General features: G+C 43.0%; 1 long non-coding RNA gene across 1 annotated transcript in view; it reads right to left on the bottom strand.

Moving 5' to 3' along the window:
* The window catches only part of LOC117779280, a 55,755-nt gene that overhangs the window by 18,046 nt on the left and 20,818 nt on the right, over window positions 1-16,891 (bottom strand). The window contains exon 3 of the long non-coding RNA XR_004616974.1: window positions 14,464-14,558. This is a non-coding gene — a long non-coding RNA (uncharacterized LOC117779280). The remainder of the gene's footprint in view (window positions 1-14,463; window positions 14,559-16,891) is intronic.

Genomic DNA, 16,891 nt, shown 5'->3' with positions numbered 1-16,891 from the left:
TCTGTGGGCATATATAGCTATTCATACGGCTGCATATTATCTGGCATATAATTTTTCCTCATTTAGTATCGAGTCCATAAGTGCCTCCCTTCTGCTGGAAATTAATTACTGGAGCTGACAGCTATTGAATAAGACGAAGAGCAGAGGTTTCCCCGCTCGTGGTTTTTGACACTTGATACTCGTCTTTAAGTGAATTACGACAAACATGGGAGGAGAAACACAAAACATTGTGATTTACTGTGATTATCCAACAGAGGATTTAATTACGTCATATCAGTGTGATTTTTATTTCTCTGGGTATCGATGACCCACTTAAAAATCTCATTGATTTTTTGCTCCATGTTTGGCTTCCACCAGCTTTAGCTTTTCCTGGTTAGCCGTTTAAAAAGGGAGGTGAAAGGGTCGTGGCTTTTTCAACCTCGGGCTCTGCCCTTATAAACACCCTCGTGCCCGCCCCCCCCCACATACACCCATGCAGATCGACTCCGAGTGCCTTGCCTGGTTTTTATCGGCCAACTTTATCATTTCCCTGTTCAATAATCCATCAACATTTACATTCCATTAATCATCCCGCTGTCTGAGTTGGAGTAGCGCTCCAGGAAGGGCCCCCTGGGCAGTGCACCGGCCCTCCCTCATTAGCCATAATGCACACACACACGCTCATATGCGCACACACGCACACACACATGCACAGACATTCACGTGACTTACAGCTCAGGACAATATTGACTTCAACAACTCGATCAATGCACTAAAATGCACCAAATGATGTGTAATAGTGTATTTGCCACAAACTAGTCTATCGATGCTTAAACGTGCACGTTCATGTTTTAGCACAGTCACAAAGGTAATGGGAAGTGTTGTAGAACATTGTAGAAGAGAAAACTGTTTACATTCGACAAACGAGCTCAGCGACCATGTCTGCACCCCTGCAGGGTTTTAGGCCCTCATCTATACTTGGACCACATGTACACACACACACACACACATTGATGCAAGTCAGTCTGAAGAGCAATGAAATCAGCCTGCCACTAGGCTTCAGTGGCATAGCAGTAGGGGGTGCTAGTGAGCTGGTGAGGCATAATACAACCCCAACTGTGCTCTGTGTGAGGCTTTACTCTAGTGCACACACACGCACACACACACAGACTCTAAACATCTCCGCCCCCCCCCCCCCCCTTCCTGCACTCCCACACACATCACAGCGCGGATGAACTCACTTTTCCTAATCTGCTCCGTATTAGTCCACAGAATAAGATTTCTATCAGATTAATTCCCTGCTGTCAAACAGATGAAACCCAGAGTTCTGAAAGAAGTGTGCGACACAAGTGCATGTTCGCTGGAAGACACAGTTTAGATGCTGGATCAGAAATGCATGACATCTGCTGTCACCGCCGACTCCCCAGTGATGACTTTGCATGGTGAGTCAGTTCAGGCAAAATGTTCAGCGCCGCATCACCTTGTGATGTGCGCGTGGATCTCATTCACTTTAAACATCCATAAATCTCCAGGCACATATCTGTTGTTGTCTGAAGCGCCAATCTATCCTTTTGTGGATTTCTTAAATCTAAAATATAGAAACAGGAGGAAAACAGCATCCTTCCCGGGGCCAACTTTGATTAATTTTGACAAATTCCATACAAGTAACTTAAAATGAAAGCATACAAACAACAACATTTCAGCTGGAACTGATTGTTCTCTACCTCTATTTGACAAATATTGTTTGGCTGTTGAAACGAACGGGCTCGCGTTTGTCATCTTGAGTTTGTTTGGCTCTTTCAAAACAAGATGTCATCAGAAAACCCATTTTTGGAAACAGAAATTGTAAGTAAAGAACAATGAAGTGTATTTGCTGATGTTTCTAAGGACATGACATTTCAAATGTGGACACAGTTAAAAAAAAAAAACGACAAAACTCGTCCCAAAGACACGTAATGGAAAAATGGAGATGCAAAGCATGTGTGATGAGATTATGGAAGAAGAGTAAACACAAGCTTTTTCCCCTTGACTGCTAATTAAATCTATAAGGTCTGTCAAACTGTATATCATCTTTTCAAAATGTTTAACAATCTGAATTTCCCCAATTAAGGTCATTTATAAGAGATACGTCTGTTTCAAACAAAGTCAGCATCACTGCCGACATACGGCCTTTACGTTGGCAGGGTTGTTAAGCAATACATCCACTAGAGGGCAGCGCAGAGTGGAGAGTTTCTGACAGCAACAAACATGGTACATTACAAAAGGTACGTCCCCCCTTAAGGTATGTCCCCTAAGCCCGGACAAATATAATTATATAGATATCAACTCGCAAAGTCTTCAAAATGTCCACCTTTGTTTGAATTTCTTCTTCGTGTCCTACGGCTGTCACTTGAACCATTAGCTACGCTGCCCTCCACGACTTCTTCTTCTCTGTTTCCCTCGGTTTCAATCTTATCTGAAGACGTGCACACAAAGGACCGAGGGCTCCATCGGTTTCCATATACAAATCTAACAGAGCATAAATTAGCCTTTAAATTGTCAAGTGTGTTTCATTAATCCATCCAGTTAAAGGCTAAAAGTTTGTGGAATATGTTTTTCTTTTTTGCAGGGTCACACTGGCCACAATGCCTGCAGGCACATTCAGCAAAGCAGTACTCCACAAGTGAAATATCCTCTCTGCTAGATGACTAATGACGGACCTCCCTGGTGGCATATCTACACTTTGCACATTAAGGTAGAAAATGCTAATGTGAGCATGTGAATATCACAGAGTGGAGATTAAACTTACACACTCCGCGGCTCGGAAAGCTTTTAATAACGAGCTGATGACCTGTGTTTCTTTATTATGTTGAATAAAATGGGAAGCTGGTTGCAAACAAGGTTAAAATTCTATAAGGACTGAATATTAACTCTGCTTTTTTTATGCTTTAAAGTGATAAATGGAAAAATATGGGGGATGAGTTTGTTGGCTTATTCTCTTTCATCAAAAATATCCACATATCGAGTCAGCTGTAACAAACCAAATGTCATGTTGTCATTGAAAGGGGAGCTTTGGGGGGGGTCCAGTCATATTTTCTGTACAATAATATATGATAATTGTGAGGGTTGCTGTTATGTTGTTCTCCTGAGTATCAACACCGTATTCGCCTGTTATCATATTCCACTGAAAACACACGTTATCTGAAAATATTACTGCGGCGCAAACAAGCACCTTTGTAAGTGTAAAAGTACGCGTGATCAGATTCTCACAGTTCCTTTGGTTGGTGTGTGTCGGCTTCTATCGCCTACACTCACCATCATTAACGGTGGAAGCCGTCGTCAGACAACACGGAGCGGCGTCTGAAATCGCTGCTGAGCGAAGATAAAATATCAGGAGGTCTCGGATGGTAATGAGACGGATAGGGAGTATTTTGAACACACTTCTATATCTACTCTGCTTTTATCAAGGCAGCACTTGAAATAACCGCTTGAAGGTTGCATGTCAGGGTTATACAGAGGTTTTGTGTATATGGATACATACTGCCACTAGGTGTCACACTAGAGCACCAGCAGTCTGCAAAAAGCAAACTAGCGATAGCAACATTAGCAGAATAAATTCATATTATCAATTTCAACAGGTTAGCTCACGTTAGCATGTCTCCCATAGCCGGTCACTAATATTCTGAACCATACGCTTTACATAAAGATGGCCGACATGACAGCTTCTCAAATGTCAAGTGAAAGCATCTGGCTGCAGTAAAGCTCATAAATCCAGCCTCCTTCATGTTAACTGATGGGACATTAAATAATTGTTCAATACATTTGCCTCAAAGATGGTTTCTGCCATTTAAGATGGTTCTTATGACACTGACGTTTGCTCGAGTGACTTCTGGTAGGTTTGGTTATTTGACCGAGTCGCGATTGGTTGAGTGCCTGTGAATTTGCTTCCTGGTTCCAATCCCCATATTGTCTCAAGATAGCAGCTTTTGTATCCAGGACATCATGGCCCAATTTCTGGATTTTGGGAGGAAGCAAAGACACTTTGCCCATTTTAATTTACAGTCTTTGTTATCTAACCATCAAGTTACTCTGACATCAAGGGGAATGAAATTCAGTTCAGAGTCAAGTTTGAGCCTTTTAGCAGCTTGTGGAGCCGGACAAATATTGTCTCTGGTCTTTGACTGAGGACTTTTTAAGTCAAATAAAGTGGTTTTCTGGGAGAGTTGAAGGAAAAACTGCAAGGTTTCTCTCACCCACACACTTTGTTTTGTACAGTTTCACAGAAAGAATTCAAATGCATCAACACCGTCAACGATGATTATGTCATACACAGGATATAACAGTCATGCTCCACATGTTATTTGCAACCTATTTATTTTCTTAACTCAGCTTTGCGTGCACCGTTCTTTCTGTAAATCAACAAAGAGTAAATACAAGTGGATTAATGTGCATTACATAACGAGCGCCACCCAAACCTGCAGACTGGTGCAACAAAAGGCTTCTCAACGGGTCTTAGCCCTAATTAAATTATTTCCGTATTTGCATGCCACAATAGGAAAGAGTAATTAATTTTTTTGCTCAAGTGCATTACCAAAGGCAATATCAAGTTTATTAAATGTGTCACAAATTAGTTTGATTAATTATATTTGCTGGAAGTTGGGGAAATTGAAACTTCATCCACTTATGATTATACCGAATGGAGATGTTTTCATATTACAAAGTAAAAGAGGGGGGGTAAAAAAAAAAAGAGGTGTCGGCTATTAACACATTGAATCATTTCACAAGCCACTATTTCTAACTGCATGGGGACAAAGTGACAGCGAGAGAAACCCTGAGAGCGACATCAACGCAGACACACACACACACCCGTTGACAACACACATCCGCACACACTCGCCGAGCAGGACAGCAGGAATTCTGCCGTCACTCTTGAACACTTTTCCGTTATCAAGAATTAATTATACTGCGCTCACACTCTTCTCTCACACCACCTTAAACCGGAGTAATTAACAACACCTTTTCTATTCTCGTCAAAGTATCTGACGGCTGCCACCCGAGCTTGCGATCATCTACGGAGAAATACTTTTGGCTACTGTTGCTTTTCTTACTTTGCTGATCTACAGGAAGCGTTTACTGTACCCACCAGCACTGAAAAGCAGTGTCGCCGGCTAATTTCACCGGGATGTTGCCAGGTGACGACACAATCAGCACATTCACAGTGTCATATCGTAGCAATTGTCCTGTTTTGAGTTTGCAGGACCAAAGACGCAGAACAAATGGAAAGACAGATACAGAGGATGGTAAACTCATACAAGTTGGCAGGTAACTAAAGAAATCCAAACTCATACTAGAATTAACACCCCACTTACATTTTTCCAGACTCATATGAGGTCACTGTGACCTTTAACCTTCGCCAACTGAAATCTTATCAATTGATCTGAGTCCAATATAAATATCAAAATGTAAAAGAAGAAATTCCTTAAAGTCAGACGATTTACATATTGTTTATACATTTTAAATAAAGTTTTTGTTCCTTTAGTGAATGAATAAACTTGAATGAGCCTTTTTAAGTTTCAAATCATCATCTCAACTTGAATCTACTCATCAGCTGCACTGACGTCAGATGTGGACGCCATCGGCATTATCCACTTCCTCCGTCACATTCGTCCCTTCGTGATTAAAAGGTGAATCAAAGAAGGAATGATGCAGGACGGGGGGGGGGGGGGACGGGGATCCATCCATCCATCCTCGCTATCGTCTGTCTCCGAGAAGCTTTTTACTCTCTTCAGTGATCATGCAGCACACCTCTCATTTCAGTACAGGGCTGAGTGCGCTGAGTGAACACTGCAATCTGGTCCTTGTAATGAAAACATACATTCCAGCTCCTCTTCCTGAAAGGGGGCCCCCATTAGAAGACTCGGTCTCATTGATTGAAATGCTTTTAAACGTGCACGTGTCCATTAATGCAGGAGGGGAAGCTTTCGAGAGGCACAACAGCACAAGACAATGATTCCATACACAAGTCGTTCAATATGAAAGTAGCAGAGAGTTCCCGGTTAAAATGTTAGGATTCTTTTTTTTTTTTTTTTTTTTAAACCACGCAGCCAATAAATATATTCCAGCTCTGAATGAATTAACTCCACATCCTGATACCCAACAGGCTCCTGATATCCATCAGTTGTGCAAAAATGTTATTTTCTAACGGAGGGATGTTTAATTAGAAAACCTGAGTGCTCACACACCTTGAAACAAACTCCATTTGATAAACATTGAGTAACTTGCAGATGCATCCTGAAACAAGGACAAAGGGTTAAAGCACCGACTTGAATCAGTAATGGCTTTTGCAAAAACAAAACAAAAATCTAATTCATTGGGTTTATAAAGAGCAAAGGGACACAGGGAGACCTCTGTCCTGTGGTCAAGATCATCTGTTATAATAGACATACTGCTGCCCCCCCTCCTCCTCGTCTGAGCTCATCCCTGATGATGGTCGCTAAGTGATGGTGAGGTCACTTCCTGTGCTTTAAAGGGATAACACGAGTACGTGTAGGCATGTCTGGTAATAAGCTGAGATGGCCGCCTGCTTTAATGAAGGGAGGGGAATTGATTCAACGTGCTTCACCCCAGTTAAACCATTAAGAATCCATCTCGTCAGAAGCTTCCACATGAAGTTAAGATCTCAACTTTTTTTCCCTCAGTGACGCATTGCTATCAAATGCATCTAACGCAATCTCCCTGTGGAAGCAAGACACATACAGTAAATGGCCTCCGCTGCGAACCTGCTAGATTTAATCTCGCCTGCACCTGACGGAGTTCGCCTTCGTATTCCTCTTGTTCCTTTCTCCTGAGGTTATCGCGGCTGTCGGGCGGGATGTGTGGGGGGGGGGGGGGGGGGTTGCTGTGCGTTTGATCTGACCCCTCAAATTCAATTATGGCCCAATCAGATCCCCGTGAGATTGACCTCTGAGCTAGTAAAAGTGGTCTTGTCTCGTTTGGAAAATAGAGGCACGGATCCAGTTATGCGTTCAGAGAGAAGTCCTAGAGGTCTTGAAGAGGGAGGGGGGTGGGGGGGGGGGTTTAGATGATTATCTAATCGGAGGGTAAGGAGGGGAGATAAAGAGTCGAACGTGAGAGAGAGACGGACAAGCAGACACGAGAGAACTGACAAATCATAAATCTCCCGTTCGCCTTGTTTGCCCTCTTGTTTTCAAACATAGCGTTGATGTTTCAATCCAGATCCACGAATGTAGCCGCCTCAGTTTAATATCCCTAAGTGGAAAGAGAAGAAAGTGTACATTAACTCTCGAAGTGCTGCAGGGTGCACACAGATCAATTTAGTTATTTGTGTGGAGAGTTCCATCAGAAAAAGAAAGCTGCTCCCACTGGGCCCTGACATGAAGTGATAGGCGAGGACGCCTTCAAATGGATGATCACCGTCTGAAGCCCAAATCGTCCGGTAGTTAACTTGATGGCGACCACTAGGTTTCCAGTTTTTGAGTCGCTCGTGTGGCTTCAGGGACTAAACATTTTGACAGTAAGCTGTTGTGTGCACCTTCCACTTGACTGGCAACAGTCGACCATGAATTATTCAAGGAAAACATTCCAAATATCACGCAATATCATCCCAGCAAACAGAGGATGGAGATATTCATATCTTTCGCTTGACTCCTGACCTTTTCACAGGCCTGGTTCTCATTCATTCCCACCGCATCAGTATAAACCAATACAATCTGACGGACAAAGCCTTGATCAAATAGCAGCACCGGGGAGGCATCAAGAGAAACTGCAGATGAGACTGTCTTGAAGTGGCAAGCACTTGGCAAGTAAAAATAGCTGGAGTAGCCGGAGGTACGTTGACTGTCTGAAACACCCCCCCCCCACGAACTGATTTTAGGTACGGCGGCAAGTGTGGGTGTGGAAATGGCCCCGAGAGTCGTTAAGCTGCTTTAAGTGAGGCAGCTGAGAGGATGCAGAGGAAGAATAAGATAAAACAGCACGAAACCTCAACCACACGTTCTCACCTATTACCACAGTTCGGGGGGGGATCTTAATGCTTTTATTGTGACATTCAATGAGATTACAAATTTGCTTTAATGGACTCAAGCTAAATACTTAAAGAGCAAACAACAACACGGCAGAGGTAGACGGCTCTTGAACCTAAAGTGATTATCGCCATAATTACATGAATTATACATGAACCTGTGATGTACTATGGAATTGTGCAATAATATATTTGCGAATACAATCTGCTGGTTTTTGTTGTTCAATTTATCCCTTAAATATTCATACCCAGAATGCTTCACAGGTTCTTATTAACATAACGAGTAGAGCACTCCCTCCAGTGCGGAATGGATGACACCTTTCTGCTAATTAATTGGTCCTGTTGTGTTGACCATCTTGAACCCCCCCGGTGGCATTTTTCAAGTATTTGTTTTCCAAAGCCACTTGATGATTTTTCAAAGCCGAATGTAGAAATGATATTCAATTACACAAATGACCAGGTTGGATGCTAATGGGTTTATTCCTCTGCAACAACATAACCTGAATTACTGCCCTGAGGTTGTGCGCCGCCGCCAACAACTGCATTTTCTGTCCACATTCATTTTTTCCCCCCGAAGACTCGTATGAAGTCATTATGACCTTTGACCCCCTGAAATCAAATCAGATAATGTTTGAGTCCAAGTACAAATTAGTCAAAATATTAAGAAAATCCTCCAAAACATTTTTGGTGAGGCCATTCTGACCTTTGACCGTCAGTCTAAGTGAACATTTGTGCCAAATTTGAAAGAATTCCCATGAGGCATTTTTTAAGATAACTTATTCACCCTGGGGGTTTGTGAGGTCATGTGACCTTTGCCTCTGACCTCTGACCACTAAAATCTAATCAGTTCCTCTTTGAGTCCAAGTAAATGTTTGTTCCAAATTTAAAGACCTTCCCTCACTGTGTTTCTGAGACGCTGCATTCACAAGACCAACATGGGTTTGTAAGGTCAACTATACATGTGTCATATTTCGGTTTCTGTTGCACCACTGCCCACCTGGGGAGCACCAGCATTGTGTAGGTGGAACCCGGTGCACTGCCAGGCCTGAGTTCCTCACAGGAGGTGAGGGCTTGCATGATGAGAGCAGCTGGAACCTGCAAATTTTCCCTCAACCCATCATAATCATAATCCTTTTGCACTGTGCCGCCGCATGTATCTGTATGTGTGTGTATGTGTGTGTGTGTGTGTGTGTGTGTGTGTGTGTGTGTGTGTGTGTTTCTGTGTGTGAGGGAGGGAGGGAGTGAACGAGAGAGTGAGTGATGGAGGGAAAGAGAGAATAAACTGAAGCACGTGTTGGCGGCTGCGTCTATCAGTGTCTCGAAATGTTACCGCAAGTCAACCGTGAACCAAATTTGCAGCAGCCACACGGCCCGACAATAATCCCCCCGACGCCACGGAACAAGTTCAAAATGGGAGCTCGCTGCAAAATACTCATCAGGCAGGATTGAGCCGGGGCTACTTAGCCAACCCATTTTCCAACCATTAGAGACGAGAACAATTCTTGCGAATTCTCGTCACCAAACAAAGAGAGCGAGAGGGACAGAAGGACATTAATTCTCAAGTTTGGACCTTGCGCCTCCTCTTTTATTACCTCCCCACTCAGGCCCTTTTTTATAGGAGCCAGGGGATGGAGGATGAAAATAATTAGTTCTAAAATTATTGGGGGAATTTAAATGCAATTAGGTGGAGAAAATACACGACCAGCCTCTGCTAAATGCCGTCTTACCACAGCACTACTGCTACTATGAATATGAGGAGAATCTCTGACATGCGCCACATTTTTACCCTAAATGCTTTGCAGTAGTACGAGTCCAAACATCTTTAAAGCCACCTGCATGTGGGAAATGAACCCCTCACTCCAGAGGTGATAAACATCAGTCTTGCAGTTCAGACGTGTTTTGCAGGGTGAACACGTGGGTAATTTCCCCTGATAGCAGCCTATGAATACTGTAAATAGATGGTACGGGTAGTTTTCAGTTAACAGACGAAAGGGGTTGCATCAACAGGTATCTTTTTTAGATTTGCACTGGGAAACGTGCACTTAGGAAAACATGCACTGAAAGCACATCTACCTTCTTGTATGAGACGATGGGTTTTCTTGACTTTCACTCCAGCCAGATGTGCGAGTTTGATCTATAATTCAAATCTGTTCATGGGGGAGAGTGTTTGAGGGAGAAGCTAATTCCTCATTATTAATAAAGATCTTATGAAATTTTGTGAAACAAGACTTTGAAAGAGATTATGTGAAAACTGCAGTTTTACTACCATTATCGTATCTGTCCGTTAAATACACAGTATTTTTTTTTTGCTAAGCCAGTTTCACTTAGCTCAGCACACAGTCTGGAAGCAGCTAGCCTGGTGTATCTGGGTCAGCTGAGTCAGGGATCTCTTTTTAATCCCTTGTTAAAACATAAAAGTATGTTTTAACAAGGGATTGACGTTCCTAATTTTTACTTCTATTTTAATTATAAGAATTCATATAAAAGACTTTTTACATCTTCTCCTTTTAAAATAATATTGTCTATTAATATTTGTGATTCCTTAATTGTTGTTGTGCTCATGATTTTATGGCCTGTGGTTTTTATTTTGCTGCCCTCGTAAAGCACTTTGTGAATTGGATGTTGAAAAGTGATCTATAAATAAAGTTACTGTTATTATCATCTGAAAGCGATGACCTCATCAGAAAAGCGGCATAAGCCGAATAAGCCATGTTAGTGTTGCAGTTCCCAGGCATGCTGGGATGCAAACAGTTACGTCCGACATAGATCGTTAATAAAAAAAAAGGCGCCACCATGCAATAGGGCATAACCGCAGATTCCCGGTCTGCGGCCACCTACTGACTTTGTTCAGTATTGCACTAAAGGTCCACAATGATTATCATGCTTTGAATAAGGCAAAAGACATTAACAAACAAAAAAGTAGCCACATCTTTTCCATGCGTCACACTAGCTCCATTTACTCCCAGGCTCAGACAAGTGGACTTTCAATTGGCACAGATTTACATCCATGTTAAAGTTCACCGAAGTTGAACTCTCTGCACTGATTTATTTCGCCTCCTTGTGGGTCCGCCGATCTCAGCAATTCCATCGGAATTAATTCACTTTGCTGCAAAATCTTGCCATCGTAAATCCTGGTGTGCCCAGGCCTTCTGTTTTGTTCACAGCAACAGCCGTCTTGCTATGACTCAGACCGTAACCCGGTTCATTTCATCAGGAATGAACTTCACTGTTGTGGTACACACCCATCTGCTGTCATGCCATCGAGCTTTAGACTATTATCTGTCGGGGGCTGTGGTGTACGTTGAGCTGCACAGGTGACATCTGAACACAGCAGTGTTGTCTGATAATGTTAGAACTGTGTTGCAGGATCTCATCTGTGAAATCATATCCCTTGCATGTAACATTCCCATTGCTTTCCCTGTCTCATAACAGCATTCATTACCAACCTTGGGCCATTCCAGAATCAGCGGGTCAGCACGGAACTGCTTTATATCCCTCAGAGAAAAGGGCTCTACCTCGTAAAAGCTTTATGCTGTAGCGCTGGCAGACATTTGGCATTTACATTTATCACCAACTTGGGTTAATTAAACTCGACCCATCCACCATCTTGATTACACAATGGTAAATAAAGACACAATATTTCTCTACGGTGGTGTCACGGAGGAGGGCATGAAGAAGAACATGGAGAGGCCTGAACTGCACACACACACACACACTCAAACACGTATGTGTGTTCAGGCCACACAAGTGTCAGGGCCGTCCTATAGCAGCTAAGCAAACAGATGATAGAGACGTCTAAAAGAGGCAGCGAGACTAAGGATGACAAACTATAAGCAAAGTCATTAGTTTAGTAATTAGATTGCTTGTCGCACGCACTTCAACTCACATATTCAATACTCCGGTCCCAGCCAGGTTGTGCATGGGCACAGGACAATATGAAATATCTGTTTGTCCCACTGGACTTTACTTTCTTTGCATGAAGCAGCGCTTTTGAAATTATACTAATTTCCTAGTCAATCCTCTTAACAGCCCATGAGCAAGTGAAGTGCAGGTAAACAAACCCTCCCCTCGCCCCTCATCCCTCACCCTGCCTTTGTGCAAATGCTCGGCCTTTAAAATTGATCTTAATGACTCATGGCTTGTGCCGGGGCTGTTTGCATGAATGTGGGAGTTATGGTAATTGCTTGGTCATTAGAATGCTCAAGATTGTTTCATGCGATTTCTCTTTGTGCTAATTCGTAGAGTAATCACTTGCAACCCAGCCCAGAATGAGCTCATCACTTGAATTGGATTTTAGAGCTCTGCGGACAGGTAGTTATCATTGTTGCCTTGATTCCATAAAGTCTAATCAAGTTTATTTTAGTCCAGCAGGGGGTAGAGAGACTCCAAAACAACTTCAGTAACAGGCTTCATAAGCTAATCAGATGCTTATGGCTGAAAAGCTTGCAAGCGATTGCCATTTGAAAGGTATTGAGCATCTGACTGGTGTATATTTCCGTATGTACGCTTTTGACTGTTAGCTCTGGTTGGGTCAATTTTCTCCTTTGAAAATCTATATCCACATCTAAATCACTGATTTATGTGAAGTAAGTTAGCTAAAGTTGAAATCAATAACTGGAACTAAACATAATAAGTAAGTAATTGATAAATAAGCTCCCCAGAAGAGAAGCTAAAACTTTGATCGCCCTCTGGTGGTTGGCTGCAGTACAAGTCCGTCTTCACAAATAAAGGTGGTCCAAGGATAAACCCCAGAGGAACACCTTAATATACAAAAACAGAATTAACCTGACTGATATAAACTAAGCCAATTAAAGCAGATTGGTAGAGACAGACACAAAATAAAGCTTATTAATGAGAAGATAAAGATCCATGAGTTGTAATAAGATTAAGATATATTGCTTTTGTCAATCAACCATAATCATACAATATGTTAAAACAGGTCATAGTTTATAATACCATTAATGGATTTTTCATCACATATTTTTAATGAGGTCCATAAATACAATGGATATGGGAAATATATATAAATCTGTGGTGTGTGGAGGTCTGTACTTACTGAGACCTTCCTTTAGAGTGTTTTAAAGGAATGTGAGAGCAGCACATGTGAAATCATCTTGGAGAAATTATCAGAGAATATACAAACACTGGTTGAATCTATAGGCAAACGCAAAAATGTGAGTGAGCAGTGAAATCTCTTCCATGACGGGGCATACAGTGCACGACGTGGTGCGTGACACAACAGTCGACCAAGTCTTGGCTCACCACGGCAGCAAAATCAACTCGGTGCTATTTGTGTTTCCTGCCACTTGTCGTTCTTTCACTCTCATTTACTCGCCTCGCCGTTTCCCCCCCCCCCCTCTAACAACAAGCACAAAACACTGTCACTGGACCATCACTGACTCGGCTCAAATGACTTCTGAAATTGCTTTGTTTCCCCTTCCTCGCACACACATGTCACAGATGTTGTTTGGGTGAGAGTGGCTGCGTGCCAAAAATCAAGCGTGACGTGCCATTAGCAATTGAGCTGACTGCGCGCCGTTTGGTCTTTTCTTCCATTATTCATTTTTTGTCGGAGGGCGCAGAGTAACCGAGACGCTGCAGTGTTTTGTTGTAGCAGGATGCATTCGCCCCATTATAAACCTGGACCGAGCATAATGTGCAGTAGCGATGAGTCATCTTTAGCTTGTGTTGTTGGACTGGATGCAAACAAAACAAGGCCTTTATGCCTTATTGTAAATTTATGGGATGTATCTATTTGTATTTATGTCTGAGTATGTGTAGGAATCCAGGAACAAACTAACAGTTAAACAGGAAATATGCTTTGATTTGGACGAGAGGCACCAATCTAGACGATCGCTTCATTAAACAATTTCGCTGGATATCTGCGAGACGGCAGATTAATTTCCTGAAGTATCTGCAGGTCCGTCCACGTCGTTTGCAGGAGATTTGGCGAATCAAGGAGTCGGCTGCCTCCCCCGAGTTGCTCTGAGGTCAACTTCAGATTAACTAACGTGACGTTTCCCCTCTGCCACGATGCATTACCCCTCACATTGTTCTCCGGCTTGACTCACACGGCAGGCATTGCTTTCAATTACGCCCTCAACTTTTCTTTTTAATTAAACGTACAGGCAGATTAATTACGGGACAACTTAAATGATGAAAAAATTAGAGGTGTCCTGGAACATTGTGTTTGCCGTGAATCTGCCAGCCTCCTCTCTGCCACCGCCGCCCCCCCCCCCCCCGGCCCCTTAAGCTGTCACGCCCGCTGTTCAATAAGCAATCTGGCAGGGATGCGTACAAACTAGTGGAGTCGTGCGAGGCCGTTTGTTTCTGTTTGCTAGACAGGTTCGATTCTTTGAGAGACACGGCCCAAATAACCACGGCTGGAGGCTGGGTAAAAACTAATTAAGGTGGTGTTAAAAGGCAAGCTCAATGAGGCACAGCAAAGACAGCCAGATTCTCACCTCTTGACTTAAGCTCTGCAGGCCAACAGTGGGAGGTGCTGGGCCTGAACAATGCCGCTCCTACTTGGATCGGAGGAGCCTTCCTCCCACATGACCTGTGTGGAAACAAGTAGAATACGCTGTTTCTCAGAGAATGGAAAGATTAGAGGATTTCGGAACCAGGTGGGATAATACTAACGCACACATTCTTTAAATTATATTATATTGTGATTAAACACACAATGTGTAACTTCGGCCAGTAGGGGTCTTTAAATCAAAACAATGACAAAAGACCTAGTTGCAGGATGTCGTTAAGCAGCGTGGGATCATGGGAGTTGTTGTCTTCACCACCTCAGGTTCACATCATGTTCCCAAGTTAGTTTTACTCATGTTACGCAACAAACGACAATAATTAATCATGAACCATTACAAGTGATCAATACAAACAGTGGAAGCTGACTGGCTAACTGGCTAACAGCGTGTTTTTCCTTTGTCGTACGTTGTTTGCCCCGAATGTTATGGCAGAGACGGGCAAAGCCATGAATATGATGCAATTAAAAAGGCAACCAAAATTAAATGTCCCATTAACTTAAATAAAATCGGGGGTTTGACCTTTGAGGGAAACATTTTGGATAAAGTAAAGTCATCAAAACATATAACTTGGGTCTAGTAATTTTAATACACTACATCTTTGAATAGAAATTATGTTTCATATTTCAGTTGCTGACAGGGCAAAAAGAACAGCATGGCTCTCTCTGTTACGGACGCTCAGATGTCAGCGTGAGACCAAAGTAGACAGATATCCATCACACCATCCAGAATTATTGTGACAGAGCTGCTCTATATCCGGCAGATACCAGAGGGCCTATGAAAAGGGAGAACAACGGATACGTGGGTATCAAATGAAGGCATCAGGGAGCGTCTGAGTGACACAAACATGTTATGAGAGATGAGTAACATCTGGTGTGAGGGATCTTATCCTCTGGTCGCCGGCCGTTACTTTGAGTTCCAATGCAAAACCACTATTTGCTCTTTAATCTTGGCCCTAATTCCTATGTATCCCTGGTTTAATGGACTCTTTAGAGTATTAACATTTTTACTTTGCCTGCTCTTTTCTGGTTTACTTTAGCTTTTCTGCTTTACACAGTTTGCAGTGTCTATACAATGTGTTAATACCTCAATGCTTTTTCAATTGTTTGCCTTGTTTAAGTAGCATTAAGAGGGATTTTCTCGCTTGAATTTTTGGGCATTAATTCTGAATTATCAGAACACAAAGAACAATCACAAGACTTAAATGAGATTGTAGCATTATTGCTCTTTAACGGTGTTACTTTGATGCTTCCGCGCTGCTGAGGACTGTTTGTTATTCCGCAGGATGCCTCGATTTATAAAGTGCATTATTCCGCCTCCCTTTCAAAACCGCTGGAATGTGAGGAAGAAAGGCAGCGAGCGATACGAGGGGTTAGGGAGGTGGTCGAAACTGCCTCCGACAAAATGAGCGCAGCCCCTGAACTAAACCCAGGGGATTGAAAGTGGATTGAATGAGTCTCACCACATATAGACAGCCGCTGGCACCGCGGGGACAGCGATCGGAAGATGGGGAGAGGGAACTCGGAGTGAGTCAACGAGTGGGATGAGGATAAAGAAAAGGAGCACAGGAGGGGAAAGAGAGAACGAGAGCACTGCTGTGTCACCAGCTGACCACTGGAGCTTCCCCCTCCCCTTTACTCTTCCATTACACCATTACTGAAACAGAGGGTCCTGTTTTAACCCAACCATACAACTTTCTGGTACAGCGCCAAGCCTGCTGGCTGCCCCCGCTGCGTGTCCCAGCACCGCGCCGCACCACCTACACCAGGAAACGGATGCAATCAGAGGAGCCAGACTAATTCCTGGATGGCAAGAGCCAAAAGGGCAGTGGGTTCCTAGGGGTTAAAATGGCTTAATCTTTTTATCCTGTGCTAGCGAGGACTATTCACAGATTTGATACACTCACTCTAAATCCTTAAGTGGCATGCAATGGCAAGGCTGGGGGGGGGGATTCCACACAAACAGATGAATCCTGGCAGCCAGCTGAGGATGATGGAGCCATAAAACATCAAATACACGGTATTAGGATTAAAAAGCACGTCGTAACATTTTCTTTCTGTACCACAAAGTCTATATGTTTGTGTCAAAATGATGTCACGTATTGAGATTAATTAGTGAAAAGTAACGGCGTGGAAAGCACAGTTTTTACTTAGTGACGCTTCTCCTCCCTGCAAGCATCTATATTCCTTCCTCCTCTCTGCTCCTTCCTAGCACACTCACGCACATCCCCACTTCCCTAATGAGGCGTGATCACTGTATTAAACTGCTAATTAAAATCAGATATTAAAGCCTACTACCCATAATCCCTCTTGGCTTGCGCTACAAACACCAGGCTGGCTGTCGCCTGGTATTATGCTCC

The sequence above is a fragment of the Hippoglossus hippoglossus genome, chromosome 18, assembly GCF_009819705.1.
Source record: "Hippoglossus hippoglossus isolate fHipHip1 chromosome 18, fHipHip1.pri, whole genome shotgun sequence".
NCBI lineage: Eukaryota > Metazoa > Chordata > Actinopteri > Pleuronectiformes > Pleuronectidae > Hippoglossus > Hippoglossus hippoglossus.
The sequence above is the reverse complement of the archived record's forward strand: the minus strand, read 5'-3'. Positions and strand labels throughout refer to the sequence as shown.